This window comes from Mustela nigripes, chromosome 10 (genome assembly GCF_022355385.1).
Source record: "Mustela nigripes isolate SB6536 chromosome 10, MUSNIG.SB6536, whole genome shotgun sequence".
Lineage (NCBI taxonomy): Eukaryota > Metazoa > Chordata > Mammalia > Carnivora > Mustelidae > Mustela > Mustela nigripes.
Window position 1 is genome coordinate 54,014,587 of NC_081566.1, and position 16,766 is coordinate 54,031,352.

Consider the following 16,766-nt stretch of genomic DNA (forward strand, 5'->3'; position numbering starts at 1 on the left):
TGGGGCAGAGCTGACTGGGGAGGGGGATGCAGTGGGAGGAGGCCTGCCTTGGGGCCCATTGGCCAGGGCATTTGAAGTCCAGCTCTGGTACTTATCAGTGCTATACCTCCATCAAGTAGGTAACACATCAGAACTTCCTTTTCCCTTTTGTAAACTAAAACAGTCTATCACGAGTCATTTTTAGGATTTAAGATTATAAGCTATGTGAGGTGTGTTTGTATATGTACATATTTCTGCTAGGAGCAGTGGTTCAGTATTTGCTCATTCAGTGTTTGTGATGACTTTATGGAACATAACTACCATAAACACTGGGAATTGACTGGAAAATCTTCCCCACTTGTGGAAGAGATATGCAGATGTTTTCTTTTAATTCACATAAAAAGAAGCCATATTGATAGGGAAATATTTATTGAAATTAATTTTATAAGAAAACAATGTAATTTAAAAATTGGCAAGAAATGTATGAACAGACACTACCCCAAAGACGATACAATGATGGCAAGTGAAAATAATGAAGCTGGCAGATGAAAAGATACTCAATGTCATTTGTCATCGGATAAATGCAAATTAAGACCACAGTGGGATACTGCTACATACCTCTTAGAAGTATTAGAACCATAAAAAGTGACAATACCAAATGCTGACAAGAATGAAGATCAACAGGACCTCATTCATTGCTGTGGGGAATGCAAAGTGGTACAGCCAGTCTGAAAGCCAGTTTGGCAGTTTGTTCTATAAAAAGATACTTAACATGTGATCCAATGATCCCATTCCCAAGTGAATTGAATTTATTTTCAAGTAAGTATATTTACCCAAGTGAGTGGAAAATATGCTTATGCCAAAACCTCTGCGTGAATGCTTCCCGTAGTTTTATTCATAATGTCCAAAATCTGAAAATAACCAAGATGTCCTTCAACAAGTGAATGGATGGCCCATCCATATAATGGAATACTACTCAGCAATAAAAAAGATGTGTTCACTAACTCATGCAACCACTGGAAGGATCTTGAATGTATTTTGCTGAATGAAAGAAGGCAAAACCAAAATGCTACAGAATGTGTAGTTAGCTGTAATTAGTTCTATTTATATGACATTATAGAGAAGCAAAAATTGTAAGAATGGGAGCAGATGAGTGTTTGCTGGGGAATTGGAGAAGAAGAGAGATTAAATATAAAACAGCCACATGCAGGAATTTTAGGGTAATGGGACTTTTTTGTATTCTCTTGTTCTGTGGATATGTAAGTATGAATTTGTTAAACCTGCAGAACTGTATGTAACAGAGTAAGCCTTGCTGTGTGTGCAAATGAAAAAAAATCAACCAGAATGTTGAAGGTCCCACGATACAGTGAAGATTGTACCTATTTTATTATAAGAGTATGGCACAATAAAAGGGTTAGCGGGGAAAGGAGCCAATGTAATTAACTTTGGAGCAATAGTGTTTTGACTGGACACTATAAAGATAAAGAAAAAGAACTGAATAAACAAGATACTCTGGTTGGTAAATATTTTTTTCTCATAGCGGTGCGCATTATCAATTTTGGAATTAATCTACATGCATACTCGAGCTGAAAAAAAAATCAGTAAATAAATTGGAGCTAGTGCAGGCCAGCTTTCTCAGTGGTAGAGAAACAAGTTATAAATATGCAGGCAGAAGTGAAGGAAGTGGCTAGAATAATGCCTGTGTGGTGGCTTAGAGTTGAAGATACAAGTATGATTTATGTTAACATACATGCAGATAGGCACAGCATTAGAGATATGTGTTTCTACCTGGATCACGTTAACCCCGTCTCCTGAGATAGCCTGGAAGCAATGATATGTCAGTAGCTACGAGTACATCCAGTGCCCACAGCTTGGTTTTCGAACATCGTTCTCGAACACCCGGAACCAGGTATCCTTGGAGAAGTAGCTGATTGTAGGCGTGAACCAAAGCAATACATGAAGGCTCTAGAGAGCATCTTGTAGGATTGTAATGTAGTGACAAAAGTAAGGGAATGCTGGGGAAAAAAAAGAAAAAAAGGTGGGGAGACCTTGACAAAGAATCTAGGACTCAACCTGAAAGAATCCCAGGGGCCCACCCTGAACGATTGGAGGAAAAGTCATAATGATAGGATCGGATTATAATCGAAAGTATAATACATGTACCCGAGTGCCTGTTGATATAAATACGGAAATGGGGAAGAACGAACAAACCTTTGTTATAGAAGAATCTGGAATAATATAAGCAGATATTTCCCCCTCTAAGAGAAGTGTCAGCTGGGCTTAGTGACTCACTTCAAAGAGTAGAATCTGCGAAGGGAAGACCAGTAGCTTTACAGTGGAGAAACCTGGCAGATATCACCATAACCAGATACTCAAGATGAACATGACTTGTGATAAACTTCATTGTTCCCATGTACCCCCTGATAGGATGTGTGCTTGACCTCTCCGATATCTCCCCCTCCAATCTCATAAACCCATTACAAAATAAAGGGCATTCTGTAAAGCTTCTGACCAGCAAGCAACCTTCTAAAGTATCAAACAGAAAACATGAAACAAAGCAGGACTAAGAAACCATCACAGATTAGAGGAGACAGTGGAGACCTAACAAATGAATGCAATGCGGGATTCTGAATTGGATCCTGGTGAATTCCGGATAGTCTGTAGCTTAGTGATGTTATCTCAGTGTTAACATCCTAGTTTCAGCCAGTGTAGCGCAATTGTAAAATGTTACATTAGACGAAGCTGAGGGATCCAGGAACTTTCTGCACTATCTTGGTGACTGCTCTGAAAATCTAAGAAGTGATCCAAAATAAAAAGTTAAATGAAAATGCATATGTACGTGCATAAATAAAATGTTTGAGATGTTCTTACAAATAACTTATTTTTCCAAACGCAAGAGAGAAATGGCATTTTAATGCCACGAAGGTTAGAGGAGGGGGAAAAGGTTCAATTTTGTCCCTCTGGTCTACAAATTCCATTGTGAGTCTCTTCACTTGTTCTCCACTTTAGATTTTACAGAGGAAGGAGAGAAGCAAGCACAAAGGAACATGAGGAATAGAGGAAAATAAAAAGAAATGACAAATGAGACTGTAAATACAATTAAAGCTTTCAGAGCTATATAGGCCACAGGTGATTCTTTCCAGCTGCTTGAGGGTCATTGGTTCAGAAAAATAGAAATAAGGAAGGGCAGCAAAACCAAGGGTGGTTCAGAAGCCATCTGGAAACTAGTCTGGAACTCAAGTTCAACAGCCCCGTGTTGGCTGTCTTTGACCTGCCTCCCAAGTTCCATTTATACGCAATAATGACTGTGGTTCTCTCCTGGAGCACGAGATACTTAGGATCATAATGGTGGCTTTTGTTTTGTTTTGCTGCTATCTGATTACAAACCAGCATGTTTAGATCTCTTCGGGGCAGAGCAGTGCAGTGATAGCACCACTTGTAAAAACAGCAAAAAAAATGTGATGGAAAAATCTGCAGTAAAAATGACACAGGGATGTCGAGGGTTAATGTTGGCTTCGCTAACATTCCGAAGCAGCACTAATGACAATGTGGCCACTTAGTCCCCCCTTCATCCGTGGGGAGTGGCACAAAGCCCTCTTCAGAGAATAGCAAGACTAAGAGCCCCTTAGGACTGTTTGGTGGGATCCGACCCGCAGTTCGGTTGAGAGGAACAGCAGATTCTCTTTCAGTCGTCCAGCGGTGGAAAGGTGGCACTCTAACCCCCTGCATTCTTTCAGTAATGAGAAAAGTAAATCTAAGTTGTACCTTCCAACGAATGAGGCTATGTCGTCAAAACTACACGGGTCGATGTTTCTCCCTGATGCTTTTTCAGAGTCATTTTATCCCCTGCCCGTTTTATTATGATGGTTATTAAAGGTCTAATACGCTCTATGGAAAGTGTGAAAAATAGCATCCAAACATTGAGTATGTACTTTTATAATATAAATAAAGGCAACTTATATTGTTTTACATATATTATTATATACATTGATTATTACGGTAAATATAGGAAGGAAGTTTTAGACCAGCAGGGTCTAGTTCAGGCCATTTCCCCTCATTTATCCTGAGAGAGATTTTCTCCCTCAGGGACTGTATTAAGAAGTCTTGTGACTTTTGGGGGAGAATATGTAGTTGGCTTGATGTAGCCTTAAGCTTCCTCCACTTGCCACTCTGTGAATTGAGTTGGATTATGTCATTTCCTCTGATGCCCTATAATGCAGCCTTAAGAATAATGACCCTGCAGTGTGGCTCTGCTGAAAATAGCTTTCCCAGTGCCAGAAAAAGATGATTCATACTTGGCATAGGAGCCATTTCTGGAAACTGCCAGAACAAAGGACAGAGGTAATTCACTAAGCGGCTCCGTCATCATCTAACTCAGTTTGGATGGTACATTTAATGACGGTACATCACTAAATACAGACATTTCAACTGATAGATTTATATATATATACGTATGTACGCATGTCATGTGCCCATCTGTTTTGTATGCATGTATTTATACTACAGATGTGTTTATGCATGCACTCATATATGTATTTATTTAAGGGCAGTGATCTATCTGGTTGTACGCTACCATTATTTTTCATTCCTTAATTTTAATCTTGTGGTCTGAGAGCATTTGAACATTAACAACATGAAAATAAGAGCTTGGTTGAAATTGTAACTCTGCCACCACATGTATTCTTGTGCCCAAAAGTTACTAAAACTTTGGGGTGCCTGGGTAGCTCAGTTGGGTAAGCGTCTGACTTCCACTCAGGTCATGATCTTGGGATGGTGCAATCGAGCCCTGTGTCAGGCTCCTCACTCAGCACAGAGTCTGCTTGTCCTTCTCCCTCTGCTCCTAGCTCTCTCTCCTCTCTCTCTTTTCTCTCTTTCTCTTGCAAATAAATAAATAAATAAATAAATAAATAAAGGCATACATATGGTCATCTTTCCCACTTTCACACCACCAAATTTCAATAAGCTTCTGACATTTGAGCTACCAGTACTTCCAGTGACAAGGCTTTCTACCCCTCTTTGGAGAAGACTGTGTTCTCAGAGGCCGTAGGGAATCTGTCTCCACATTCCTAGAGAAGGTCTTCTTGGCCGTGTCTTATATACCTCGTTGACCACCTTCCTCCTTGGCTATGTGTCAAACTGCACATTTATTTTTCTTAATCTTTTCTCAAAAATCAATTCTCTGAGCCCCTTAATCATTTTTATTGATCTCTGTTGAATTTTCTCTAATATGATGGTGCCTATCTGCTCCTGAACTACTTTACTCAGCTTTACCATTCAACACTCAACTTCAGCCAGGTACCACGGAGTATAGATTAGAGTTTAGAGCATGCAGGGTGTCAGGTGAAGTTTGTCTCACGAAACATCCACTGGCCACCATTTTGTGACCCTCGGAAACAAACATTCTGTGCAGCGGAAACCTAACAACTCGCCGTTTGACCATGTGTGGTATCTCGTGTGTTTTCTTTATAAATCAGATTCCTCTATGAACATGGCTTCTCATTACTAGGTAGGTAGTGCATTTTCCAGCTCACGACTCTCTGAATGCGTCAAGCCTATGTCTAACTTTCCATCTGTAATTCTGCTTCCTATCTCTTAACTAAACCGCACTGCCCGTCAGCTGAAATTTTTAAAACTGCATTTGAAGGGGAATAAAATGCAGATTTATTTCCCAGTTAAAACTTCCCTGTTTTGCAAAGATGATAAGTTAATTGTACATGAAAAGAATTCATCTGGTAATGAGAAAGAGTACCTGGGGAGTAACACAAGAATCTCAGATTCATTGTTAGGTCCCTGGGTTCCAGGATCCCAGGAAGGCCAGGCAGCTTAAAATATAAGCTCCACCGAAAGGATGGGATTGGTGATAGGCTGTGCAGGATGATCGTTGCTACCATTTCTGTGAATGTTTATAAGGTGATAGCTGCTATTCTGAAATTTTTTCATGCATCTCATTTAAACTTAAAGCAAGTATTTGTGACATACAATTATTACGGCCATTTTTATAGATGCTACAGAAACACAGAAGGTGCTAAAGGTCAGTCTGGTTGGCTGCTAAGTCAGCAGAGTGTGGAGGTCAAAGCCAGGCAGGCTGCTAACGGACCTGCAGATCTGCTCACTTTCCAGCATCACAAAAAGCCCCCAGCTAAAGAGTATAAGCAGACCCAGGTAGAGGATACTTATTTCAAGTATCCTAGCCTTGCTTATCAAAACTTCTTGTGAGAAACTTTCTTGGAGAGTCAGTTTGCCAACAATGTTGTGTCAACCAAGGGTTGTTCAGGGAAGTAGATAGTTCTGGCTATAAAACTCTGCTGATGGTGAGTGGTGTACTTTTTTTTTTTAAAGATTTTCTTTGATTAGCTTTTTTTTTTTTTTTTTTTTTTTTTAGTCAGTGAACCACAGCAACCAAGTTTAGTACTCTGTAGAGGCATCTTTAAAATTCTTTGCCTGTGGTGTAATTGGGTGAAAAGGAGGCATTAAGGAAGGCACGTGATGTGGTGAGCCCTGGATGTTATACGAAACTGGTAACATTATTGAACACTACATCTGAAATGAAGGAGGTACTGTAAGTTAGCTAATTGAATTTAAATAAATAAAGAAATAAAAATAAAAATAAGAATTCTTCACCTGGATATTGACAGACTGACTCTCTTTCAAAGGAATATTCTTAAAATGACCCTGGACCGTAAAATCTTTGTGAACTTTGCTTCATATATGTGCACCAGGTTTCTTTGCCAGTTGTCTGGAAAATTCAACCGAGAAGGAAGGACAAAAATTCACCTGAAAAGGATTAATTCAGAAGGAAAGGCACTTGATCACTGGTTCTTCTCAACCTGCAGTATTCCTTTGGCCTTCGCTGAGAAGGCAAGAGCTGGCCTCCATCCCCAGATTCAGTAAGCTAAAGTGAAATCCATATTCATCAAATCTCCTGTTTGGATCACTTATTATGTTAAAATGAAAAGTAGTATTTCAAGGAGATTCAATTTATGTTCCAAGGGACATAAGAACCATTCTTAAAATATGAATGATTCTTGCAATGAATTATTAGTGGCAACCTCTGGTCAAGTCTCTCAGAACTGTTCCAAGGAACTAAAGATGAATTTCCCATTTCTCATTCCCAGAGTTTAGAGGCCTACAAGAACGAGTTTTTTTAATCTATGACTTACTGCCTGTTACTAAGTGATTCTGGCTGTGTCAATAAATTTGTTCATAGCTCTAATTGTGTTAATGAATTGAACATAATTAAACTTACAACATGTCATGAGTTTCTTCTGGCAGAACTCAGTAGATTTTTCAAAAGAAGAGCTCTGTGGGAAAACAAATAAATGTACTGCGCAACTTCTGCCATCATCATAAAGTAATCTCAGAGAAAAGATTGAAATAAGGGATTCCAAAATTGACTTTTTAAGGAATATTCTTCTCCGAAGTTTTATTCAGTTTACAATGAGTGTGACCTGTCCTATGATTAAATACACTAGGTTACAAGCTCCTTTAGGATGGAAAGTATATATTATCTTTTCCCCCAATACTTAGTAGAATCCCCGAATGGGGAGTGGATATGGCCATGTGAACATAGCCCCTCTCAGTTTTTCCCTGTGGGGGTTCACACAAGGGGGAGGGGAACCTACCATTTATTTGGTCACCTGTGTGCTGCTTGCCAGGCTTGGCAGTGGTCTCACATTCAAAATTGTATTTAGTCCTTGAGGGGATAACAATTATCCCCACTTTACATGTGGGGAAGTTAAAGCTCCAAGGGGTTGAGTAATCTGAGCTCAGACTTAAGTAAGTGTCAAGCTTGGGGTTCAGTCTTTTTCTGTCTGGCTCCAGTTCTTTGGATCCTTCATGACCCCACATGGTCCTTGGGCATTAGATGTGGACCAGATGAGCTTGCTGGGCGACTGGATAGCCAGAATGCACTGGGGAAGTCCTCAAGAGTTCTTTGCTTAACTTTGTTTAAATGACTTGTTCTTTCCTAAATCATTCTCTAGAAAATAAAATTAGTTGGCAATGAAGAAGTGTTTGCAACTTTTCTCAAGGTGTTTTATTTACCTGTTGTCTTCAACGTTAAGGGTGATAATTTCTTTTCTGTCCACTGCAGTGCAAGGGAAGAGTCTTATACATGCTGACTGGTGACAGATGCTTCATCTGAATTATTGTTTTTGTGATGCCACTGCCAAAAGAGCACTGCTTTTAACTTAAAAGACCTTAGAACTTGTTTGACAAATAAGGAAAGAGTCAAGACCTAGATAATATTTGTTATTTATGGGTCTGATAAAAGGGAAAAAAAATCCCCAAACCTCTGCTTTAGTCCTAAGGTTTATAGTCACTACGGTTTTGCAAAAACCATTCACAAAAAAAGTCATGACATTTATTAGAGTTTTAGCTATTTTCCTAAGGGTAGAAATTTCTCCCGTAGACAGGGGGAAGAGAAGAAGCAGCAGCAACAAAGGACCCAGAGAAATTATGATAATCTTAATGTTTATATAAAGTTTACAACTTCCTCCAATACTATTTAAATTCCAGCCTCCTAAGAGAAGCCCCATGAAGAGGGCACAGAAGTTACGATTATCCCCCTTCCATAGATGCAGAAAAAGAATCTACTGTTATACCTAAAATGCACAAGCCAAGATAGACTGAGTTTATTCACTCCCCTCCTGTACCTGTCACCCTCTGGAAATGAGTTTGCCTTGGCTTATCTGCTGAGAATGTTCTGTGAGTTCCAAGCAGGCCAGGACCACGGATGCAAAGGTACAAGGCAGACAGTGGGTCCGAGTTTCGCCAGTAGACCCACACACAGAAAGGTTGGGCCGATTGGAAAGAAGGGGACATTTGTGCATTGGGAGAGGCTAAAAAAATGAGAATGTAAAAGGCATTGCTGAGGGTAGATCAGATGGCAGAACATCTTAATTTGTCTAAGGAGCCAAGAGAAATGATACAAATTAGACAAGTAATCAATAGCCTTCAGGTATTCAAGTGAATACCACTGAACCCAAATCTCCAGCATATTTCATTGTCTCAGAAGGTTATCTTTTGCATAAATGCAAATGATACTTTTTACCACTGTTTCAAAAAAAAAAAATAAGATTACATTTGGAAGGCCTGTAAACAACATTGCCTCTTAATTGATTTTTCAGGCATACCTTTTTATATGAACTAGGGTCAATTCTCATTAGATGTGGATTCTGTATTTGGAATTTATTGACTTGCTAAAATTTATTTGTAACCCCCAAATCCATTTATGTGGTGCTTTTGTGATCATAGGAGGACACTGGCAGAGTCGTGAAAACTTTGTGTCACCTGGGGTTGGACAAAGTGATGTTCTGCTTTCTTGTTTCAGCGTCCAAATACAATAAACAAGTGTTCTTTTCATGGTCTGTTTAATGGCACCTTTTCCACAATTTAGTGCTTTTTGTTGGTGATTTTGCTGTTCGAAGTGGCTCCCAAGTGCCATGCTGTCCTGCTGCCGAGCCTTCCTAAGTACAAGGAGGCTGTGGTGTGCCTACAGAAAAAAATGCACATGTTTGATCAGCTCCATTGAGGTCTGAGTTATGGTGCTTTTGGCCATGAGTTCAATGCTAATGAATCAACAATATTAAATAAGGTGTCTTTAAACAGAACACACATAAAACAAGATTAGGGTTGATCAGTTGATGAAAATGTGACCAGAGGCTTGCAGGAACCTAACCCTTTATTTCTCCCCAAAGCGAAGGCTCTGATTTACTACTGCACTGTTCTCTGCCACTTTATAGAACACGACTCCTGCAAATAATGAGAACCACCTGTGTGTTTTAAGTGTTAGTCCAACGAGGATCTGGCTGGTGATGTTGACTGTGATTGGTAGCATCAGACCTAATAGGCTCAATAAATGTTCTAGTGAATGAATAAATGAAGCCAGAGGATTTACACTGTGTAGCTTGATATAGATGTTAGCTAGAACCTATGTCGACTGGTTACTTATATGAACTCCATGGGGAAAATGGAGAGGGGGGACCAGGACAGCAAAAAATGGTCTCACATAGACTCCCAGAGAAAAAGAGGGCAGAAAAAGTGCCCACTGGGCATTACCTGAGCAGCTTAGGAGAGACATGGAGGTTTAGGAAAGACCCTCAAAACCAAATAAAACCAACAAACACAGACCTTTGGCTCTCAGGGTGGAAAACTAGCAAAGCACTTCTCTCTTTGGCCTGTCTGTGAGAGAGGGGGCTGGAAATCCAGCCACCAAGTAGAAACTAGCCTACCGGTAGCTTCTAATATCTTACAGCCGCAGTCCCAGCCCTAACCCCAGGCAAGTGGCCAACCAGTCTTTTCCAGGAGTGAGTGGTGATTGGCTGTTGGAATCATTGTGGAAGACAGAATAATGGCCCCTGAAAGCTGTCCCTGTTCTAATCCCCAGGACCCATGACTATATTACAGTACATGGCAAAAGAATTCAAGTTGCCAATGGAACTGAGGTTGCTAATCAACTAAACTTAAATGTCAGAGATGGTCCTGGATGGTTGGGATTCTCTGGATGAGCCCGGTGTTCCCACTGGAGTCCTTACAAGTGGACGATCGAGGCAGAGGAGGCACATGTCAGAGCCATGTGATGGAAGCCATGAGAAACTACCGTCCACCACTGCTTAGAAGAAGGAAGGGAGTCGTTCCCAAGGGATGAGGGCACCTTAGGAGGTGGAAAAGGCAAGGAGCCAGATTCTCCCTCTGGGGCCTCCAGAGAGGAAAGCAGCCCTGCCAACGCCTTGGTTTTAGCCCACTGAGACCTATTTTGGTCTTCTGACTTGGAGAACCATAAGATCATAAGCATGTGTTGTGTGAAACCACCAAGTCTGTAGTAACGTGTTTTGGCAGCAATGAAAAATGGTTGCCCTGTTTGTGTGGTGCTTCTAGCTTTTGGGGGTACTTTTGTCCATGTAACCATGTGTGATCTTTATCATCTCTCGATAAGACAGAGACTGTAGGGGTTCCCAAACTCAGAAGCTTGTGGCTACTTAGAAGTTGAACTGAACACAAGTCTAGATCTTATTTGCCTCTGTGAGAGCATTCCTTTAGTTCATACTTGGGAAATCCTAGAATCTTCCTGGATCACATCCAAATCTTTGGGGCCCTTGGAAGTCCCTTGAATAATCTGAGTGATCTTTCCCAGGCTGGCCAAATGAGCAGGGTGTCCAAGCCTGGCCACATCAGATCACCATTAACTTCAAGCTAGCGCTGTACCAGGGGCTGCTTGACCAGGGTGACAGGCAGAATTTAGCTCCCTGTGACCTTCACCCTCTGGTGTTATGCCCATGAATATATTATGTTGCATGGGAAAAGGAACTGTGTGGTTGTGATCAATGTTACTATCAGGGACCTTGGTGAGAGAGGGAGCTAATCCTGGATTATCCTGGCCAGCCCAGTGTAGTTTTGTGAGCCCTTAGAATAGGGCTTCTTCTGTCCTGAGAGCAGAAGTTGGAGGAGGACACCTGGAGACTGAGAAGGACAAGAATGCTTCCAGTACCTGAAGAGCTTGGTGGAGGATCTGAGTCCCAGGTGAGAACTGCAGCCCTAACAGATTCAACTTTCACCCAGTGAGAGGTAAGCAAAAAATCCAAATGAGCCACACCGAATGCAGACTTCCTTCCGACCTACGGAACTGTGACGTCATAATAAATGTGTTATCTTAAGTCATTAAACCTATGATCATTTTTATGACAGAAATAGCAAGCTAATACAATAGAAAATTGTATTTCCTATAAAAGAAACAGAAGTAAAGAGGCATTATTTTTAAAAGGGTTAAACTTAATTTGTAACTAAGGCATCGGGAAGGATTCTGGATATGAGACAGGTTGAAATGGGAGTCCTTAAGAGTAGATTTCTAAGATATAAATTGGGCAAGTGAGGGTGGCGTGCAGAGAAATTTCCAGAGAAGGGAGCTGCTGGGGTAAAAGCGCTGGAGGAGGATCCCAGGGTCTATTTGGGGGCCATAAAATGCTCTAAACATAACACAGAGTCATACTCTCCTCATCTACATTCTGGAGGATAATTCCGGTTTACAGGCTGACCCAAGGATGGGGCTCTGGAACAAGAATCCAGCTTGGATGTCAATCCAGTCTCAAGGCATGAAAGATCAATTTCAGTTTGGGCTTAATCCAGACTAACTTCTCTCTCTGTGTGTGTGCAGGTACCAGGGCTGGTAAGTAAACCTCATGCTGAGTCCCCAGACCAAGGACAAGTGGGTGAGAAGCTGGGGCTGGTGGTCAGACGGGAGGGAGTCTTGGCAACAGTGGGTGCCTGGGCGCTGACTGCCAACCTTTCATCTTAGCAAATACTTTTAGTAAATATTTAGTAAGTATTTAGTAAATACTTTTCAGCCCACCCATTCATTCCTGTCACCCACCCATTCATTCCATTTTGTCATCCTGCAAAGTCCACTGGGGAATACAATTACCGAAATGATCATGTTCTACTTGTGCAGAATCAGTTAGGGGCCTTGGACCCGTGCGTGAATGGCAATTGTTAAGCTTCTGTGAAAAGGACAGCTTCGATGATACAGGTCAATGCGAAGTGGTGGAAATGATGACTCACTGCAGGACCAGTGTCCTCCTTGAGGTGACGAATGACTCACCAATACCAGTTGACTGATGACTAACTTCCCACACAAGCCTATTTCATCATGTGGGAAGACAGGGAGCTCCCAGGTCAGAGACCTCCTTCGTTTGCCACTCCTTCCTCTGTAGCCACCTAGGTGCTTGCTGAATGTTTTCTGCAGCTGGGAGTCGGGAGGTGGGGGGGGGGGCAGAGAATAAGACAATAATGGTTTCTGCTGGGAAGTCACATCCAGCGAATTGCCGGAGCTCCTTCAGAGAGTTCAGTCCCCCAAACCACGTGCTTGCCAACCATTCACCTGCCGGCGCTCAGCCAACGCATGTCTGTAGGACACCAGAATGGGTTTTTAGCATCTTCTCGTTGGTATAAAAGATAGATTTAAGTGGCCGTCTCAAACGGTAAGTTTTCAAAGTAAAGAGCAGGAAAGAACATAACACAGAGGGATGGAAAGAAGTTTCCAGCAAAGGCAGGCAGAGGGGAGCTCCGTGTCTACTGGGGACCCGCAAATGTCCTTAGAGAATGACTCCTGTCCCATTAGAAATAGCAGTTTTCCACACAGTCATTGTGTGATGCGATCGTCCCGAGTTTCTCCGGCTCGAACTCGGGAAGGCAGAGTGAGAGAAACCAGCTCTGTCTGGGGAGTCAGGAGGATGCCAGTTTGAGCGCGGGCTCCCACTCTCAGCTAACTGAATCCTGCCTCCACTGGGATGCTGGGGGGGACTCGGGGCCTCTGTGTGAGCGAGCTCGCGGCGTGCTCTTCTAACACGCCTGGCGACTGGGTCTCTACATTCTGTAATTCCTCCTCTGCTGTCTTCGAGAGCCTTGAGGGGGACAGCTGGGACAGGTGTCCTGTCATGGTAAATAGTGTAGGCTTTTTTTGCTCCTCGGGGGAGGGGGTTACAGCAGCAAAAATTCTGCCAAGTGGCCAGCAGCCTGAAAATGTGCCCAATTTGTGGACATTATTTCACTTGTGTCTACTCCAAGGGAAGTTTCTTTCTGTGCAAATGAGAGCCAGTCTGTCACCTTCGCTCAGGCATCCCGTGCTCACCGTCATGTCCATCACACATATGGTGCCTGGCAGGGAGCTCCTCCACTCCAAGGCCCTTTCTGGAGAGCATCTGCTAACCCTGCCAGCCTGATGCCTTCCAACCTCAGCATGACCTTTTCCCAGGTTTCTTGCTGAATCCACCAATTAGCTCGGATGGTGTCTGACTGTTTTGAACTATGTCTTGTTAAAACATGGGTGGATGGGGACCTGGTGAAGTCCAAAAGTCACTCCAAGAGGACCAGGCCTCCTCAGACAGCCCCGATGCCAGAATCTCTCTTCCATTTCACATACTTTGAGGTCTTAGTGCTCAAATCGTCCGTTTGGCTTCTGGAAGAATCTTCCAGGGCTTTTGAGCAGCACTTTCTTGAAGCATTCCTCATGACATTTCCTCCAGGATCTTTCCACAACCGAGAAAATCATGCAGTTCAGCATGATTTTTTTTGGAAAAAAAAAAATGAATAACTGACTCTGTGCTCAAGTATTTCAATGCTCTGCCACAGATTAGCCTTCCTTTCGCATGTGCATCTCAACTCACAGGATTCCTGGGTCAGTCCCCAAACCTGCGCCTCCAGCTCCATGTCTGGTTGCCCGTTGGACTCAACTCTCTCTGAGGCAATAAATAGGGTTTCTTGCCCTTTCCCAAGGAAAGTCGCCCTCGGGTTCCCCTGCGGGAATGCAAGCCAGGTGGAGGCAGGGAGCTGCGATGTCCTGTCGTTCTTGGAAAATCTATCCAGGGACCCGGTGTTTTGCCTTCTTTTGGAATTGTTGTCTTGCCCTCATTCCAAATACTTATTTTACTTCCTAAGAGTCAATTGAGGGAAGTTGCAAAAGCTAAATGGGAAACTTCACTTTCAGGAAGCCAATTAAAACATACTTCCGTGGAGTGCCTGGGTGGCTCAGTGGGTTTAACCTCTACCTTTGGCTCACGTCATGATCCCAGGGGGATCCCACGAGCCCCACATTAGGCTCTCTGCTCAGCAAAGAGCCTGCTTCCCACTCTCTCTCTGTCTCCTTCTCTTCCTACCTGTGATCTCTCTCTCTCTCTGTCAAATAAATAAATAAATAAAAGTCTTCTAAAAAAAAACTTCCATAAACTCCAAAGTGGCCCTTTGGAGGTCATTTATTTTTTACATGGGAAGTATTTCCACCAGTAGGTCACCTTTCACTACTACTGATGTTTATTCTTGCATTTGGGAACTCTTCTGGCTTGTTATACACAGGAAGTACACACAGGATGTGCCGGGCAAATCTATCAGTCAGTTTCTCGTGCAAACTCTGGAAACTTCTACCAGCAAAAACTTCTACCAACACAACACGAACCAAACCTACATTTTTAAAGGGGATGTCTGCCTTAATGATTTGCAAATTGCTTTGATATCAGAGGTGACATCAGTAAGGGGAGGAGGCAAATATATATATTTAAATCAAGGTTTTCTGTATATTTAAACAATTTCTTCTGCCCAAATGGATTATTTTAGGTTTCCACACTCAGAGTAATTAGTGCATATGGTCCAGCTGTGAAGAAATAGCCGAGGCCTCCTAACTTATTATTAATTAGGCTCATTAAAATGCAAGTAAGAGAACGTTGCCTAGGTAAACAATACCTTATGTCAAAAAGTCATTACTTGACAAGAGCTAGTCTTCCTAACTAAAGTCATTACTGATATTTTGTGGAGGGTTTTTTTTTTTTTAAGGCACCATGGGTGCCAGTTAACTACTTTTGACTGACATCAAGGACAGACACGCAGAGCTGGAAGGACCCAGTGGTACAGCACAGCAATTCTTTTCACATCATTTCAAAATACGTCTGGGGGAGGTTAAAGGTTGACAGCCCAATGACAGGCCTTCTTCAACTGCCGTGGTGTCACAGCAGGAGCGTGTCAGGAAAATTTTCTCGGCCCCTCTGAATTTCTTACATGTTCACATTTCTTTTCCTGTCTCCTAAGTACGGAGGGATTGGCAGCTTTGTGACAAACACCTGGGAAAGTGAAATGCGCATTATCCTGTTAGGAACCAGGGGGGCTGGTGAGGGGAAAAGACACCTGAGCTCAAGCAGGAAGGCTCCCTGGTATTTTGCCAAGTCAGAGGGGAGATCAGGCTAGACTGGTCCAGAGGGACACTGAGCGGTGGCCCTGTGTCCTGTATTTGGGGGCACTTTTCCAGGGAGTGGATAGGTGAGCGGTGGCCTCTGCCCTCTGGAAACGCAGCTCCACAGTGTGGTGGCTCAGGAATAAGCTCAGCTAACTCTGTGGAAAGCCCTCCCCGACTGATGAGTGCGAGGACACAGACTGCGCGGGATTTGAAGAAGGAACACGGGACTTCCATCCTCCGGTCCTGGAGAGCGCCCAGCTTCAGAGTCAGAGCCATAGTCAGGATCTTTGAAGGTCTTAGGTATTATTATTCCCCAGGTATAATCTTGCCTCCAGGGTTCTTTGTTTGAAAGCAACAGAAGCAGCAGCAGTCCACATGCTGGCTGACTTCTGGAGTTCTAGAAAGGTTTCCCTGTCTTTAAAAGTCCGTGCACGCATGAGTATAAATCACTACAGGGATGCAGGCTCTGGTCTAAATGGATCAAAAGAGGCTATTGACAGATGCTGAAATGAGTGTCTACCTTTAACACCGGGTCAATTGATAAGTGTCTGACCTAGACTTTTGACTGACATGAAGAGCTGTCAAGAAGAAATCGTCTATTCCGGTGATGACAGTGAGGCAGGAACAGAGGAGAGAAAGGAAGGGAAGCCCAGGAAGGGCCTCACCCCCACAGTGGACACATTTGTGTCCTTCCTGAGCCATTCCATGTTTGACGATGACATTCAGCACTCATGCTTGATAAAAAGGTTGGAGGAGTCCAGTTAAATATGGGAATTCTGTGAATGAAACTCAGAAGCAGTTAGTTTGTTTCAATCAAATAGAACATGATCAGCAGTAGTTTTAATTCCTATTTCACAGTGATTAGAAGGAAATCATTGAACGTAAAGCAAAATTTTCCCATGCATCCTATGGAAAAGTGTGCAACTTCGAACAGAAATCTGTGCTAGCATATTAGAAAGGTCCAGAAGCACCCTCATCTATGCTACTAGTCCTTAGCATTTGGGTATATGACTTCTCCGAGGGGGAGATGTGCAGAAGCTATAATTTTAAAGTTCAATTTTTCACTTTTGAG